Consider the following 17029-nt stretch of genomic DNA (forward strand, 5'->3'; position numbering starts at 1 on the left):
CGCGAATTATGTGGAAGAAGTCCCCAAATTGGAAAATCGGGGTTTCAAACACGGCTGGCTCAAAGCCCTTGCTGCTGCTGATGTGACATTGGCTATGCCGATTCCATACGAACAAGTGGATGTTGAGTCACTGGAGTCTGACTCCGAGGATTGATTTGGGCGACGCTTTAGTTGTTTTTGTTTAGGGATTTGTAATTTTTCATTCAGTAGTTTTTATTTACCTGTAAAATGACTATAGTTTTTAGGTTTTTGCTAAGCGCTTTCATGCAAACTTGTAGTTTTTATCTAGTAGTTTTCACATATAAAACGGCTACAGACTGTGCACAATTTACTAATGAAAATTTCCTTTGCGTTTTACTATTATTTGTGCTTGATTTTGCTACTGATGAATGGTATTGCTTCTCCCTATCTTGGATAAAACATTCGTGTACACTTAGTAATTTATTCTCGTCGAATCGCCGATCAGATTAATAAATCTAATCTTGCCGAAAATTATTAGTTCATGGAGTGGCTGCGGCATAAATCGATCAGCATCAGGCATAGATATTTAGCCGATCAGATTAATAAATTTAAATCGATTGGCATCGAGCTTAGATATTTGGCCGATTAGATTAATAAATCCGCCCTTGCCCCAGCCAATGCATGAACTCCAAAGGCCGAATATTGTTAGCTCATGGACTGGCTGCGGCACAGATCGATCGGCATCGGGCTTAGATATTTAGCCGATCAGATTAATAAATCTGCCCTTGCCCCAGCTAGTGCTCCAAAGGCCTAATATTATTAGTTTATGGACTGGCTGCGACACAGATCGATCGACATTGGGCTTAGATATTTAGCCAATCAGATTAATAAATCTGCCCTTGCCCCAGCTAGTGCATGAGCTCCAAAAGCCGAATATTATTAATTTATGGACTAGTTGCGGCGCACGTCGATCAGCATCAGGCTTTTGGAGTTTAGCGTTAATGAAACCGCCTCAGGGTCGCTGCGTACATTAGGAATAAATGGGGTGGGCTTTTCGCGCCAGTGCTTCCACTTATTGTGTTTAGACTCAATTTAAACTAGTTTGTTGCGTAAGGTTAGATAAGTGCGAATGTCAAATAAACTGTTCTTCAACAGCAGAGGAAAAGGGCGAACATTGGCTGAGTTTGACACTGAAATGAATCGCAGCAGTGAGCCCACACGTACGGGAGATAGGGCGTCCAAGGAAAGGGAAAAACGTCAACCCCCAAGTCATCGAAGCAGATCACCCTGAAAGAAAAAACAGCAACGGGGAAGCTCCCCGCGACCGCGAGCGAGAAATGAGGCCGACGCGACGCCGCGACCGTTGAGTTTTGCGGTTTTTGTGGGGAATAAACCGATGACAGAGGCGGATTCTATTGTCAACGACCCAGGTGTCGCGGTCGAGTTCGCTCGATAGATTTTTCCGCCGGAACTCCAGCAGTCGATGGTTGGTCGACAGGATTTTGAAGTATTTTGAGAGGGCATCCACGGAGCAGTGAGAGGGCTATACACCGCCTATGAAGTCGGCATGCGTCTGCGCGGCGGGAGATAGAGAAGAAGGATGAACAAATTTAAAATTTGGAGGCTCGTGCGGAGAGGGCCAAGTGCGAGTTAAGGAAGGCCTAAACGGCCGAGCCGCGTTCGGCCGGACAATCCAACCCGGTCGTTGATGAAAAAGTGACCCAACGGCTGTTAAGCCATGAGATTGCCGATCGAGATACGGCAAGTATGTTCACACTAGAGAATGTGAAGGTCGCAGCCTATGAACGAGGCTTCCACGATGGTCGGAAAGTCGGGATAGAGAAGACCAAGGAAAAACTCGCGGAGGAGGTATGCCGATGCGAGAATCGGGGCTTCAAGCATGGGTGGATTAAGGCTCTCCAAGCCTCAGAGGCACTCAAAGGAGCAAGAGTTGAATCGGCATCGCCATTATATCAACGTCAACCCTTTCCCTTTTGGCGCTTTCGAAATTGAGAAGAGCGATGACGAGAGCGATGCCGAATAGAATCGAATATATATTGTAAACGCTCCAACACAGATTGGGCATCAGCTATGTAACTATTGGCTAATTTAATAAAATATTTTATTTTAAATGTTTGTGTTTCATTTTGAATGTTTACATGCTTAATTAGGCATTTCATTTTGAATGTTTGCATGTTTTAATGTTTATATGGTTGCGTTGGCCCGACTTAATTAAGCATTTCATTTTGAATGTTTGTATGCTTGTGTAAACGGTTTTTGCTGGCTCAATTTAACGAAGCATTCCACTTTGAATATTCGTATGCTTTAACTTTCGTCGTGAAGGGCGCTCCGAATCCGGAGTCTTATTCGGCCCAAACGTGTTATGCACGGTTGGGGCTCCGGATTCGGAGGCTTTTCGTCGGCCAATCGTGATATCTACGAAGGGCACTCCGAATCCGAAGTTTTATTTGGCCCATTAGTGTCATGCACCAATGGGGCTCTGAATTCGAAGACTTGGCCAATTGTGATGTCCACGAAGGGTGCTTCAAATCCGGAGCCTTAATCGGTCCAAAGGTGCCATGCACCGATGGGGCTCCGAATCTAAAGACTTAAATATTGGCCAATCGTGATATCCCCGAAGGGCGCTCTGAATCCGGAGGCTTAAATATTGGCCAATCGTGATATCCACGAAGGACGCTCTAAATCCGGAGGCTTTATTCGGCCCAAACGTGACCTGCATGGATGGGGCGTAGTTGAACACGTTGATTATACAACTTAGCAAGCTGTTGCTGATACCGTGCCATGGATGCAAGGGCACGGTCTTTTCGTTCTTCAATCAGAATCAAATCCAAGGCCAGCATCATGTCGTTTCGGCCCATATCAAAAACTTTCGATTTCAAGGTTGGGAGGCCGATCTCCAGGGGTAAAAATTGCCTGGGTTCCAAAGCATATAGCAAACGGCATTTCCCTAGTGGATCGCCTCGGAGTAGTACGATGAGCCCATAACACACTTGGCAACTCTTTTACCCATCTTCCTTTAGCTTTCTCCAACCTCTTCTTGATGCCGTCTAAAATAGATTTGTTAGAGGCTTCAGCTTAGCCATTACTCTGTGGATAAGCCGGGGAGGAATAATAGGGCCGAATACCATACTTGCCGCACAGTTCTCTGTAGACACCGCAATCAAACTAGGTGCCGTTATCTGAAATAAGTGCTCTTGGAATGCCGAATCGTGTTATGATATTTCTCCATACAAAACGTTTCACGTCGGTATCTCGGATGTGCGCTTATCTCTCTGCTTCTACCCATTTTGTGAAATAATCTGTCGCGACAATCAAAAATCGCTTGTTACTCGGGGCACGAGGCAGTGGTCCGACGATGTCAAGTCCCCATTGAGCAAACAGCCAAGGACTGGTTATAGAACTCAACTCTTCAGCAGGCAGGTGGGTCAAAGGAGAGAACTTCTGGCACTGTTCACACTTTTTTCACGTAACATTCGGCATCGGCTCTCATTGTCGGCCAGAATACCCTTGTGTCACGGCTCGATGAGCCAAAGAGCGCCCGCCAGAATGGTTTGGAAATACTCTTTTGATCCACTGGGGCACTCGAGTTCCTCAACTATTAACCTGAAAAGGAATAAAAACTCCGGTCGGGGGTGCCGGAATTAGCACTCTGACGGACAAATCAGTCTCTACTCTCTAGGTTACTTGTATTTTAAGTTAAGCGTAATGATTCTCACATACCTCTTTCTGGCTAACGCTCTTCTATTTATATCTTTTCTTTCTTGGGCCTCGGGGCTGGGCCCACATTCTATTCGCCGTATAACTATTTACTCGACTCATTTTGTTGCAAACCACTTCTCACTCGGCCCCTTACTCAACCGGCTGTTTGGCCGAATAGGTCAGGATATAAATGTGCAAGACGGGGCCGAATACGATGTATATATATTTTGACTCTCCGGGTCTACTTATTCGGCCTCTTTACGACTCCCAATACTCAGCCCCACAATTTTAATTAAAAAAAATTAAATTTTTTTTTCAAATCTATAATTAAATATATAATTTAAAACTCAATTCAAAAATTATTTTCAAAACTCATAATCAAACACAAAACTCAAAACTCAATTCAAAATTTTTTTCAAAACTTAAAACCAAACTTTTTTCGAAATTCTATTTAAAAAAAATTTAAAAATTATTTTTTTTATTTTATTTTCTAAAATAATTTTTAGAATCGTGATTTGAGTGTGGAGTCGTGTTTTGAATTATAAGTTTTGAGTTGAGTTTTAAAAAAAGAAAATTTGTTTGTTTATAAGTTTTGAAAAGAGTTTTGAATTGTATTTTAAAAAAATTTAGATTTATTTTTTTTAAATATTTAAAAAATTTCTTAATTTAATTTTTTTTAGGGTAAGTATTTTATATTTTAAATAATTATTTATTTATTTTAATGTGCACTATATTTCATATATTTGTGTGCTGTATTTTTTTAAAATATTTTGAATATATCTTTGAAATATTAAAAAAATTAAAAAATTATTTTTTATTTTAAATATATAATTTCTATTTTAAATATTTTATATTATTTTATAAATATAGTTTTTAAAATTTTAATTTTTTTTTGTTATGTGTTTGGTTACAATTTGATTATGGAATTTTGAAAGTAGTGTGAAGTTTCGAGTTAAATGTTTGGTTATGAGTTTTGAAAATAGTTTTTGAATTGTGTTTCAAGTTATGTGTTTGGTTACAATTTGAATGTGGAGTTATATTTTGAGTTTAAAATATTAAAATTAAAAAAATTAAAAAATTTACAAAATAAAATAAAATAAAATAAAACAATTTAAATATAAATTATATATTTAAAATAAAAAAATAAATTTTTCTTAAACAATTTTTAATATTTTTAAAAAAATAAATCGAAAAAAATTTCAAAATACAACCAAAAATTTCAAAAACTTAAAACTCAAAAAACAACTCAAAACGTTTTTGAAAATTTAAAAACTCTTTTCAAAACTCATAATTAAACAAATTTTCTCTTTTCAAAATTCAACTTATAATTTCACACTTAAATTATAATTTTACACTCAATTTATAATTCTAAAACTAAATCAAACGTAGTCTTAACTTTTTGTATCTCATTTAACGAGGTGTGGCATACAAATCCTAACACGCAAACGGGTGTTCTGAAAGGTCTTTCTAGCCATTAAGCCCTCGTTTGACATAAGCTAAATGGGATTTTTTTGGCTAAAATAGCCACAAAAAGATAAAATAGGCTTTTAGCCCAATAAGACAAAATGTTACATTTAGACCATATTCATTTTATTTTTTTTCTCACAAAAGTCAAAAAAGCCAAAAAGTCTATCTCAAACGAGGCTTTTCAACTCCAAGCTAAAATAGACAAAAAGTCAAAAAGCCAACCAACATCCCAAACGATGATCAAAATTCCCTAGCTTGTTGGAAACAAAGCTACCCAACGATACACCCCTTAGCCCTCGTTTGTTAAACGGGAGACTTTTTGGCTAAAATAGCCACAAAAAGACAAAATAAGATTTTTAGCCTAATAAGAAAAAATGTCACATCCAAGCCATAATTATTTCATTTTTTCTCTCATAAAAGTAAAAAAAAAAAAAAAAAAACCAAAAAGCCTATCACAAACGAGACTTTTTAGCCCTAGGCTAAAATAACCAAATAGCCAAATAATCAAACAGCTAACCCACATCCCAAACGAACCCTGAATATCATCTCTCTTCTCCTTTTTTCTATAAGGGTAAATTACACTTACACCCCTTAAAGTTTGAATTTAATACATATCATTTTCTAACATTTGAAAAATTACGCTAACTCTTTTCATTTAACTATTTAGACGAAATAAAAATATTAAACTCATGTACTCTCCATTTTTTTACTTTGTTTTTTCCTTTCCTTTACTTTATTTTTTTCAATGTAATTTTATCTGTTTTTCTACTAGGAGTTATTGCCTGTTATATAAGCAGGAAGGTTTGTGAAATGAAACTATTAATCACAGGAGTGAAAATGTAATTTTTAAAATGTTAGGGAGTGAGATGTAATTAGACCAAACTTCATGAGGTGTCAGTGTAATTTCATGTTGTAAAATATTATAACTTTGCACAACATGCTAATAAATGTCGTGAAAACTCGTACAAAAAAAAAAAGAAAAAGAAAAAAGAAAAAAAGAATGCAATCTGATTTTTTTATGGCATGCAAAAGTATGTCGTAAAAAATTTGTATTTTCACGGCATACAAAAAGTGTAGAAAATGCATGTCTTAATTTATGAGCTCATCACATTCTTCTACAACTTTATATTTTTGTCATGCATTAAATGTATGTCGTAATTAATGTATTTTATGACATTTTTTTTATGTAAGCCGTTAATACTTTATTAAAAACGACATACATACCATGTAAGTCGTTAATTCGTATATTACAGCATTCAAAATATGTTGTTAAAAAATTATATTTTTACGACTTGCAAAAATTTGTATTGAAATATTTACACTTATAACGACATGCATTTTATGCCATAATATATCATAACTTTATACTGCCTACGTTAGCATGTCATGAAATCTTTTACTAATAAAATTTAAATTTAATACCAAATCAAATAACATTTAACGCCAAATAATAATTTAGTAAATATAATAACTCGCTTTTGCAAAATAGAGTATCCCGAAACTCAAAAAATTATTTTAAAATTTTTTGCTTTTCGATTTTTTTTATCTGCATTGATATTTTATATTTTAATTTTTTTTACTTTTTAAATATACTTAAAAAGTAAAAATATTTTTTAAAAAATCTAACAAAATTCACTAAATATGAAAAGTAAAAAAAATACGTTTTTTGCAAACAAACAAAAAAAAAACAAAAATTCACTAAATATGAAAAAGAACAAATTTTATATTTGTATTTAGTTAAAAAAAAAAATAGATTTCGTCAAAAATATTTTACTTTTTAAATTGATGTATATTAAGTAAATTTAGAAAGTAATTTGAATTTCAAAACCAAACTGAGTTATAGGTAAATTAAAAATTTTAGCATTTATTCAAAATGATAGGATATTTTCAAGTGTTGTTTGGCATGTGCTATTTTAGCACATTATTATATTTCGAACACATCATTTTTTTATCACATCATTTTAATCTCAACAAACATTTTACCTTTTTTTTAAATAAAAAATCAAAAATTGACAATTCTCAAACAATCTCTTGCAACACAAAATACTTGTCCTTTTAACTCATAATTGTTTCTTATTTTCCGTACTTTATATTTACTAGGTATTTATTTCTTTAGTTAAAAGGATGTGAGAGTCCCGATCTTCATTGTCAAAAACAAAAGCCCTAGCTCTCGCTCTCAATCTTTCTCGCCGAGCTCTCTGGAATTCAACGGCTATCCCCGCCTCTCACATTGCATTAAAGATGGATGATGAAGCTATCGCAGATGACTTCTCTTTCAGTAGCTTTTTCTCTCGAGAGTTGTGTCTCAGAAGGTGTGACATCTCTATCTCTATCGCACAAGCGGTGCCCTCTCTATCTAAGATCCGAATCTGATTTTCATTTTTTATTTGATCTGCTTTTGAATTTGATTTTTGTTTTTGGTCTGATTGACATTTGTATTTGATTTTAATTTTTCGTAAAGTTTGAATTTGAAGGGTTCATGCCATAGCTCTGCAGAATTGCCTTTGCATTGATTGAGCTATTGATTTTCTTGTTTTGATTGTGATATTGATTCAATTTTGGCATTGGCATTGATTAAGAAGTTGATGAACAACGACGCGATAACGAACAATCCATCGTTGATCTGCTCTGGTTCTCCCTCAATCTCTCTGTTGTAGGGTTTTGACTTGATCTTCCTTCACATTGTAAGGTAAGTTTTTATTTGTTGCATATATGTATCCATAGACTCGTGTCTCTGTGTTTATAAAGATGGTCAAATTTATGTAATTTTTTCAGGTAAATTAATTGATTTTGTTGGACTCTTTGTGATTCAATTAATTATTGATTTCAGTCCGTTAAACTGATTAGAGAGATTGTAAACCATGGGTTCCCATTCTGTTTTCATGTTATGCTTCGTTGTTTAGGGTTAAATTTTGTTCAAGGAATGGTAAGTTAGATTGTAATTTGTTTGATTTGTGGTTTTTTTTTTTTTTTTTGGCAGTGCATGGCAAGGTTGGCTTTACTGCTGCTTGGTATTTTGTAGTTTCAAGCTATTGATTTTTTTTTCCCTCTAGGGATTTTGCAGGATTTTAGTGGCTACATGTTACCATCTGTAGTATCTTCCAATAGAGGATTTGGTTACATGTTGCCACTTTGGTACAAATTACCATCAATGTACTTCAGTGTATTGGTTAAGTGGTACAAATTACCATCAATGTACTTTTGTGTATCAGTTAATATGAGCTCGGGACTGTTGGAGCTCTGACTCTGTTGGTGGCTTCATCAGTATCAATTGTGATCTACAATAAGGCACTTATCAGCACATTAAGTTTCAATTTTGGTGAGTTGCTCACAATCGCTCTGTTAGCTGCATATTTAGCCGAATATGTTTCGTTTTTCAGTTTTTGTTTTTAGTTTTTCGCTTTTTTTTTTATAGCAAATTCAGTGAAGTGCACCACATGAGAGGCCATTGTTTTTAGCTTGTGGTTTTTGATTACTGACTTTTAGCTTACAATAAGTTGTACCAAATAGGCCATGATGTTCCAGAACTAAAACTAGACCATTGTTTGGGGGAGCCGTGTGTAACGAATATATGAATAACATGCAAAAATTCCCAAACAAAGGGTTTGCCTTTTTTTTTTGACCAACACCACACAAGAAAAAAAAAAAACAATTGTGTTTAACTTGTGTATTGGCTCCTCCATCCTGTCAACAGGGCTACAAAACCCTCCATATAAGGCACTTTATAGGTGTTCAAGTCCTTGCAATTTCTTTTCTATTCCCAAGTATGGGTTTTTCAATTAACCTAAATTTTTCTCCCTTGCAGTTTCATTTCAACTTTATGATCTTAAGCAACAAGGATTCATAGAGAGACAGGAGCTTATGAGGTATTTTGAATGGTGTTGTGTTTATGGCTCTTCAGTGAAAATTTCTATTGATTTGGTTATGTACCATGTTTTGATGGTTTGAATGTCTTTGTTCTTACAGAAATTGTTTCCAATTGCTAGTTGAATTTTGTTTTGTTCAAAATTTTGATGGAGATATTAGTTACTTAGTTAGTATTATTAAATTTAACTACTATGCTTGACAACTGATTCACTGTATGCTGCATTACTTGTAAAACTATGTAATATTGAAGTTCACACTATTTCATGCGTTTTAAGAATCCTATGAGCCCTTGCCTGTGCTTGAAAATCAACCTGATAGGACACCACAGAAAATATATACATATATTTAGAATCAATAGGTTATAGTTTGAATGTAATTGACAATTAAGCAGTCTAGACTTGGTGCTCATCTTTATCATTAGTAAGTTGGGTATCTCGAAGTAAACAGGGAGTAGGCATAACTTATAACTAAGCCAGTAGTGGTGGTGAAAAATGCAATTGGTTCCATAACATCCCATGAGAATTCCCAGAATGTAAGACGAAAGAAAAGCCCGACCTGCATGATAGCCAACCCTAGCCCTGACCAAAGGATGCGCCGGACCTGCTTATATGCTAGCATGTCGATTTCTTCCTTCTTCTCCTAGAGCTTCTTTAGCTCATCCCTCATGGAGTTGTCTTCAGGTGTCAGGGCAAGGGGCACTTCTCTTCTAACCAAATCCACCACCTGAATATGTAGAAGTCAATAGAACAACAAAAATCAATTTAAGTACTAATATAAAATATGTAAGGCTTCAAAATAGAAAGGACCATGGTATTGTGCCTTTGATTGATCAAAGCATTTCATTTAACATAGATTAGGCTCCGTAGAGGGTTGCTAGCTGCATTTTCATCAGTTTGATGAAGGAGCTCTTAATCAACTAATGAAAAAGACATAATTTATAGCGATCTCGGTCTTGCCCTGACTTTCATTATGTTTCGGACTCGGTTCCGTGATTAAATATTGTATACATGTCTTGTTTTTCTCCTTTGGCCCTTTGTATTTGAGTTTTGGAGCCTGTTGGGCGAGTTTGGAACATGTTAGTTGTTGGTTGGTTTAGATTGTTGTTGCCTAGATTTTGACCTCTTCGCTCGAGCGAGGCTTCTTGCGCTTGAACGAACCTTGTGTAATTTGCTTCTTTGCTTGAGCGAGGTTTCTTGCACTCGAGTGAGAATTGAGAGTCCTCAGGTCTCTCTCCCAGACGCAGCTTTTTTGGGAAGGTGAAGCTCTTCGCTCGAGCGAGGCTTCTTGCGCTCAAGCAAGTCTTGTGAAATTGCTCCTTTGCTCGAGCGAGGTTTCTTGCGCTCGACCGAGCGTGGTTTCTTGCGCTCGACCGAGCGTGTGCGTCTATAGTAGACCTGAAGCTTTGCATTCTGCGCTCGAGCAACACTTCTTACACTCGAGCGAGGTCACTTGTTGTGTCTAGTCGCTTGAGCGACAACTCCTTCACTTGAGCGAGGACCGCGTATATCAGTTCGCAACTGGGTCTTTTTACATCACTTTTTGATTTCATTTCTTTCCAAAACCCTAATCCGACACACTCTCTGTCTAAAGCTCTCTCTCTCTCTACAAATACTTCAAGATCCAAGCACCTCTCAACCCTAGTCCCTTTGTTAAAGAGTTAGAGCATCTCGTGGGCTTCCTCTTGATTCGAACAAAACTGAGTTTGGAGCAATTTTTGAAGTTCTTCTTCATCTCCTTTGGGCTTCTACTCTTATGGTAGGAATATTCTACTCTTTGGTATGGGTTTTAACCTGAGTATTTGTCATTTTGTATAAATTGTGGAGTTTGGGAAGATTTGGGTTTAGTTAGGGTTTGAATTTTGAAAGAGGGGTTTTCCATATTTGGCTTCATATATGTAGATAAGGGCTTGATTATGATGTTATACGAAAATAAATAGTGAGGTTGGGTTTTGGTTATAATATTGGGAAAAAGGGGAAAGTTTTGCCCTAATTTATGTTAACGAACTATTTTGAATAAATAATGAAATTGATGTGAGAAATATGAAATTGGAAGGGTGTATAATTGAATGGTGTAGTTGGATTTGATAAATCACTCACTTATGGAAATTTGATAAATCTATTTGATGGATTGCATATCTGTTTTGGGCTATCGGTGGAGGATAGCTATGATTATTGTAGAAACTGCATGAGGATTAGGTAAATTGAAACTAATCATTGGAATTATGTCATTGAATATGATGGTTTGATTAAACCATTGAATATGTGATTTGGTTAGTCATTGTTTATGACAATGCTTTTAAATACATTGTATATGTATCATTATTTGGGAGAAGATAGGGGATGTACTCCATTGGTTACGAGAAGATAGAGGATGGACTCCATTGAAAACTAAGTTGGCTGAAGTGTCTATAGTGATCCCGGTTTTGGTCAGACTCTTGTGGTATCCCAGACTCGGGTTTAATGCTTTCATGTTGATATTTATTTCTTTTCCGCTCTTGTATCTCCCGGAATTGGTCTTTGGGTTGTTGTGGTTGCATTTGGAACAGATGGGTTACGAGTTTTTCCCAAATCTTGCTACCCAGAATTTTGGTCTTCCGCTCGAGTGGGCATTCTAGCACTCAAGTAGGGTTTGCAAACCTTCAGTACTTTGCACATTTACAAAAATACTAGGGATGTGTTTTTCACGCTCGAGCGGCATTTCTTATGCTCGAGCGAGTTTACGCTCGAGCGGCTTTCCTTGCGCTTAAGCGGTCGCCTGAAATCTGTAAAAATACTGGATGTATGTATTTTACGCTCGAGTAGGCCTATATTGCGCTCGAGCAGGTAGTGCCTTGTTGTTGTGTCTTGGCGCTTGAGCGGCCTTTCTTACGCTCGAGCGGGATGAATTTTTGTGTCTGACGCTTGAGCGTCAAACTCTTCGCTCGAGCGGACTGCACGTATATCAGATCGTAAAAATGACTTTTTACATAACTTTTTCATCTCTTTTCACCCAAAACCTAAAGGTTGAGAGCCTCTCTCTCTAAAACTCTCATTCTCTCTACTCTTGACCTAGATCCTTTGTTCTCTACACCCTTAAGCCTTCATTAAAAAGATAGAGCTCCTCAAGATCTTCTATTCTATCCGATTAAAGTTGGATTTTGGCATTTTTGGGATTCTATCCTTGCTTGGCTTGTCTTTACTCTTTGATGTAGGGATTTTCTATACTTTGATATGGTCTTTAACTTAGGTATTTTGTAGTTGTGTATCAATGGTGGATTTGGGGTATTTTGAACACAAATCTAGGGTTTGGGTGTTATTTAAAAGAGGGGTTTTTGGTGGAAATAAAATCTAAGAACATGGGGTTTGAAAATGAAGTCTTGTTGTGTCAAGGTAGTTGATTTTGGCACTTGGTTGAGATTTGGAGGAAAAAGGGAAATTTGCCCTAGAATGAGTATTATGTTTATTTTGTATAAATGAATGATATTGACGTTGTAAACACGGAATTGGACATGTATGGACATGGATGGTGAAATGAAATAAATAATGCGTCTCACTTTTGGAAATTTTGAATAAATTATATATCCGTTTAGAAATATTTGTATTGGGCTATCGGTGGAGAATAACTTTGATTGTTATAGAAATTGCATATGGATTAGGTGAACTAAAACTATCCCATGGTTAACTATCATTGAATATGATTATGTTGTGAATACATTGTATATGTATGTTTAATTGGGAGTGGAAAGGGGATGTACTCCATATGTGATTTTGTGTTTATATGCATTGCAAATGTATGTTTGCTTGGGAGGAGAAAGGGGATGGACTCCATTATAATTAAGTTGGTCTGAGTGTCCTAGGTGAAACTCCCGAAATCTATACATGGGTGCCGATCCCGCGGACGAAATATCTGTAAAATGGCAATTGGATGTGTTGATGTGTTGACTTGGATTTGTTGAGTTATTGAGTTGTAGTCTCACTTGAGTTATTAAAGAGGATACATAAAATTGGCTCATATAGCAAGATGAACAATAGGGAAAAATGAAGTGAGTTATGGTCATGATATGTTGTAAATACAAGAAATAATGAATGTTTTAGCCTTAACATTGTTTATGCTCACTACTCCTATACTTTTGTAAAATCTCATACACTGTGCTAGATTATCTTTACTGGGCTGTGGCTCACTCTATATTGGGAAAAACATTTTCAGGTAATGATGGTATGCCTCTACCAAGGCAATAGCATTGGAGGGCTATTTAGGAAGCACGAGGACTTCTTATTTTGTTTCACATTTTGTTTAGCCTAGGGCTTTAATTGTATGGGCTAGTCCCACTTTTGTTGCAACCAAGTTAAGACTTGGAAATGTGTAAGCCCGAAAGGCATTTATTTATGTTAAACTCTTTTGTAATAGTAACTTGTATAATGAGAGAACTATTTACTCTAATGTATGTTGCCTTCATTATATATGCTTATGGCTTATATTATGGTTATATTTTGAGGGCGTCACAACTTGGTATTAGAGCCTACATGGTTTGAATACTTTGGATACGTGGGAAGTAGTTAGTACCACAATGGGTTTATCTCGCTTGTTAGAGACTTAACTATGGATATTATGTGTTTATATGATAACATGATTATGTGATTATATGAGTATGGGATTTAGTTTCTAGGATATTGATTGAGTCCACATGTTCCTGGGAGTCCTGTTGGAAAGGCACTTGATCACTGCCGTTTCTAATCGCAAATCTAGCAACGCCGCGAGATGGTCATTATCCAGAAATGAAATTCATAGATGTTTATGTGATTATGTGTTTATGTGGGATGATTTACTGTTGTTCACTGTATTAGGACGCGCGTGAGTTAGCTTCGACACATTTGTAAATGTGCTAATATCTTTTGTTACCTTTATTAGGATGTCAGGACATGGACGTGGTGGTTGTAGGCGTGGTAGGCCTAGGAGACACGAGATGCCTATAACGGATGAAATTCCGGCGCAAGAGGAGGGAGTCGATCAGGCCAACATGGCCGACCCGGTTGGTCGGCAGGCCATGGGCGCTTTAGCTCGTGAAATGGCCGGAGTTTTGAGGGAATCTATGGACATTCTCAGAGCTGAATATCAAGTCCAAGCCCAAGTAGCTGAAGTAGTGCCATCTTTCTTGAAGAGAGAGTTTTTCCGGTCGAACCTGGATGAGTTTTTGGGCAATCCCAAGGAGCCACTGAAGGCTGACGAGTGGCTAGAGCAGATGACGAAGACATTTGAGATGCTCAGCATCGAAGACGGAGGTTTGAGAGTGACCTTGGTGTCACAATCCAAACCTGCCCCTAAGGGTTTAGCATCGTAATCGGCCAGTAACTCTTGGATTACCAAAGGCCTCATAGCAAAACATCATATAGTTAGGGGCTACAAAAGCAAGTATGCAAAATATACGAGGTCCAATGAGCTGTGATGACATTTATGAGACGAATAATTTAAAACTGAGATAAACTTACGAGTGATGTCAAAAGATACAATGTTTACATATCACTCCCAGAAGTGTAATACGAGAAATTCATCCAAAACTTAACAAGACGAACAGAGTCTAATATAATTACAAAAACAGCCATAAAAACTTGACTTCATTCGGAACCTCCTCGGGAGGCACAAGGTTGGCTGACAAAACAGAAACATAGGCTGTCAACTCTGGGCCTGGTCACGTGCTTACTCACCTTCATACATAATATAAATAGTGAGCGGAAGCCCAGTGAATAATAACAAAGTAAAGGGTTTTAATGAATGAAGTCCATACAAATTCAGGAAATCATAATTCAGATTTTGTTCAGATCATGTACAGAAATCATAATTCATACTTATTCATACATGGTACATCCGTTAGCACTAACAGAGCAAATACAGAACAGATGTAGAACATATGGTGGTTATGAATAACCAATTCCGTAAAGGAACCTCCGGATCCAAGTAACAGAGAATAAACATGCTGAGCCCCATGATAGAGCCTCCGGTACGGGTAATAGAGTGCAGACATATTAAGGCCTTGTTTGGGGTACTCTAAAAAAGCCAAAAAGTCAAAAAGTCACTATCCTATTTAACCCATATCATCTTATTTAAGTCATATCACCTCTCTACCACATCACTTCAAACCCAACCCATATTTCACAAAAAGTCGAAAAGTGCACTTATATAGATCATCCCAAACCACCCCTAAGTTCCATAATGGAACCTCCGATACCGGGTAACAGCCAACAAATATCACATAATGCTAAGGATGCCACGAATACATTGTTAGAAGTTGGACAATCATTCATTGTACAAAACATATCATGTCAGAAAACAGATCTTCATTCATCATACAGAAAATAAAGAAAGTTGAACATAACTTTACTAAGTTATTACTCACAGTTGGCTTCGGGTGTAGACAGATAGAGCAAGCTAATCAAACGGTTTACGGTACGTGACCTACATTAACACATAACAAATACACACCTGAAACACACGTTTGGATCATACATAACTTGTTTCACTTGTTCTTAGTGTGTTCCTACTCTTATTCTTATTATGGTGTCTTAATCATGGCCTAGGAATGCCTAGGATGGAATGGGGATACAAAATGCATTAGAAAACATTTTCCAAAACTTACTGAAAATAGGGTCCACGCTCGAGCGTAACTTTCCCCGCTCGAGCGGACCTGAAGACACATAGGGAGACACTCGAGCCCAACTTCCCTCGCTCGAGCTCTTTGAACTTTGAAAAAGTACTGGTTATTTGATTTTCACGCTCGACGGACGCTCGATCCCCGCTCGAGCGTGAGACTCAAACCCTCGCTTGAGCGCAACTTTTGACGCTCAAGCGTACTGTAAAACGTAATAACTTCTGGGGGCTTGCATTTCACGCTTGAGCTGACTTATGGCCGCTCGAGCGGAAGTGTAAGATTACAAGGTCTCCGCTTGAGCGTAGAATCCAACGCTCGAGTGGAAGTGCAAAATCTGGAATTTCCAAATTTGACTTCTAAGTTCAAAACTCAAATTCAACACTTCAAAACTCATCCTTTTGGGCCAAAATTCTGGAAAACATTTAGAAACCCACAAAACATTATGTTTTAATGATCATTTCATGAAATCAAGGCCTAAAAGCATGCTAATTGATCACAAATTCAACTTAAAATGTAGGAACATGCTCTAAATATGACATGCATGTAATCACTTAAATTCCTAGCCCCCAAAACATGATCAAATGCAATATTCAACTAAAAAACATGGTGAATTCTTGGTCTACAACCAAGATATGTACATGCATATGAGATTTCCTATGAAAACAATTTCAAAACTTCATGATATAGACATACATGCATGGGATAACTTACAATTGCCAAGTTCTAACTCAATTCTTGCATGAATTCATCTCTTTCACTTGAATCCTAGTAAATTCGAATTCAATTACACCATTAAAAAAAAAATTTGGTCCCTTACCTAGAGTCCACAATTCCCTTAAATTTTAGTTAAGCTCAACAATCTATCACTAATCCTTTCCAACTCTTGATCCCTCTTAGCAATTCTCTCTTTTCCTCCTAGAATTGAACTCAAGCTTCTCCTTCTCCCTGTCTCTCACATTGGGGGCTTAAAGGTGAGGAAAGATGAGGTGCAAGATTGAACTAGTGGGGTCAAATGGCTCATTTGGTGGTAGTTGATTAAATTTAATCAAATGGGCATTAAATTAATCTAATTTAATCGTTTTGGACCGAATTTCAATTAAACTTACCATAAAGTTCTAAAAATTCCAACTAACACAAGAATCAAGTCCATTTCGTAATCGGATGCCGATAAGGCCCTCAATTCGCAAACCAAAACTAAAACATGAACAGATCTTTCTACGTTAAACAGATATAGATACAAATAATGCAATACACACATGCAATTTAATTCATAATTTCACTTTAATTACTGATTAAGCATAATTAATCATGGATTAATGTTAATCATGGGTGGGGATTGTTACACTTGGTGTCCTTCCAGTTAAAGGGAGACGTGGGTCAGTGGTGGAAGTA

The sequence above is a fragment of the Camellia sinensis genome, chromosome 4 (assembly GCF_055761805.1).
Source record: "Camellia sinensis isolate YWXY chromosome 4, ASM5576180v1, whole genome shotgun sequence".
NCBI lineage: Eukaryota > Viridiplantae > Streptophyta > Magnoliopsida > Ericales > Theaceae > Camellia > Camellia sinensis.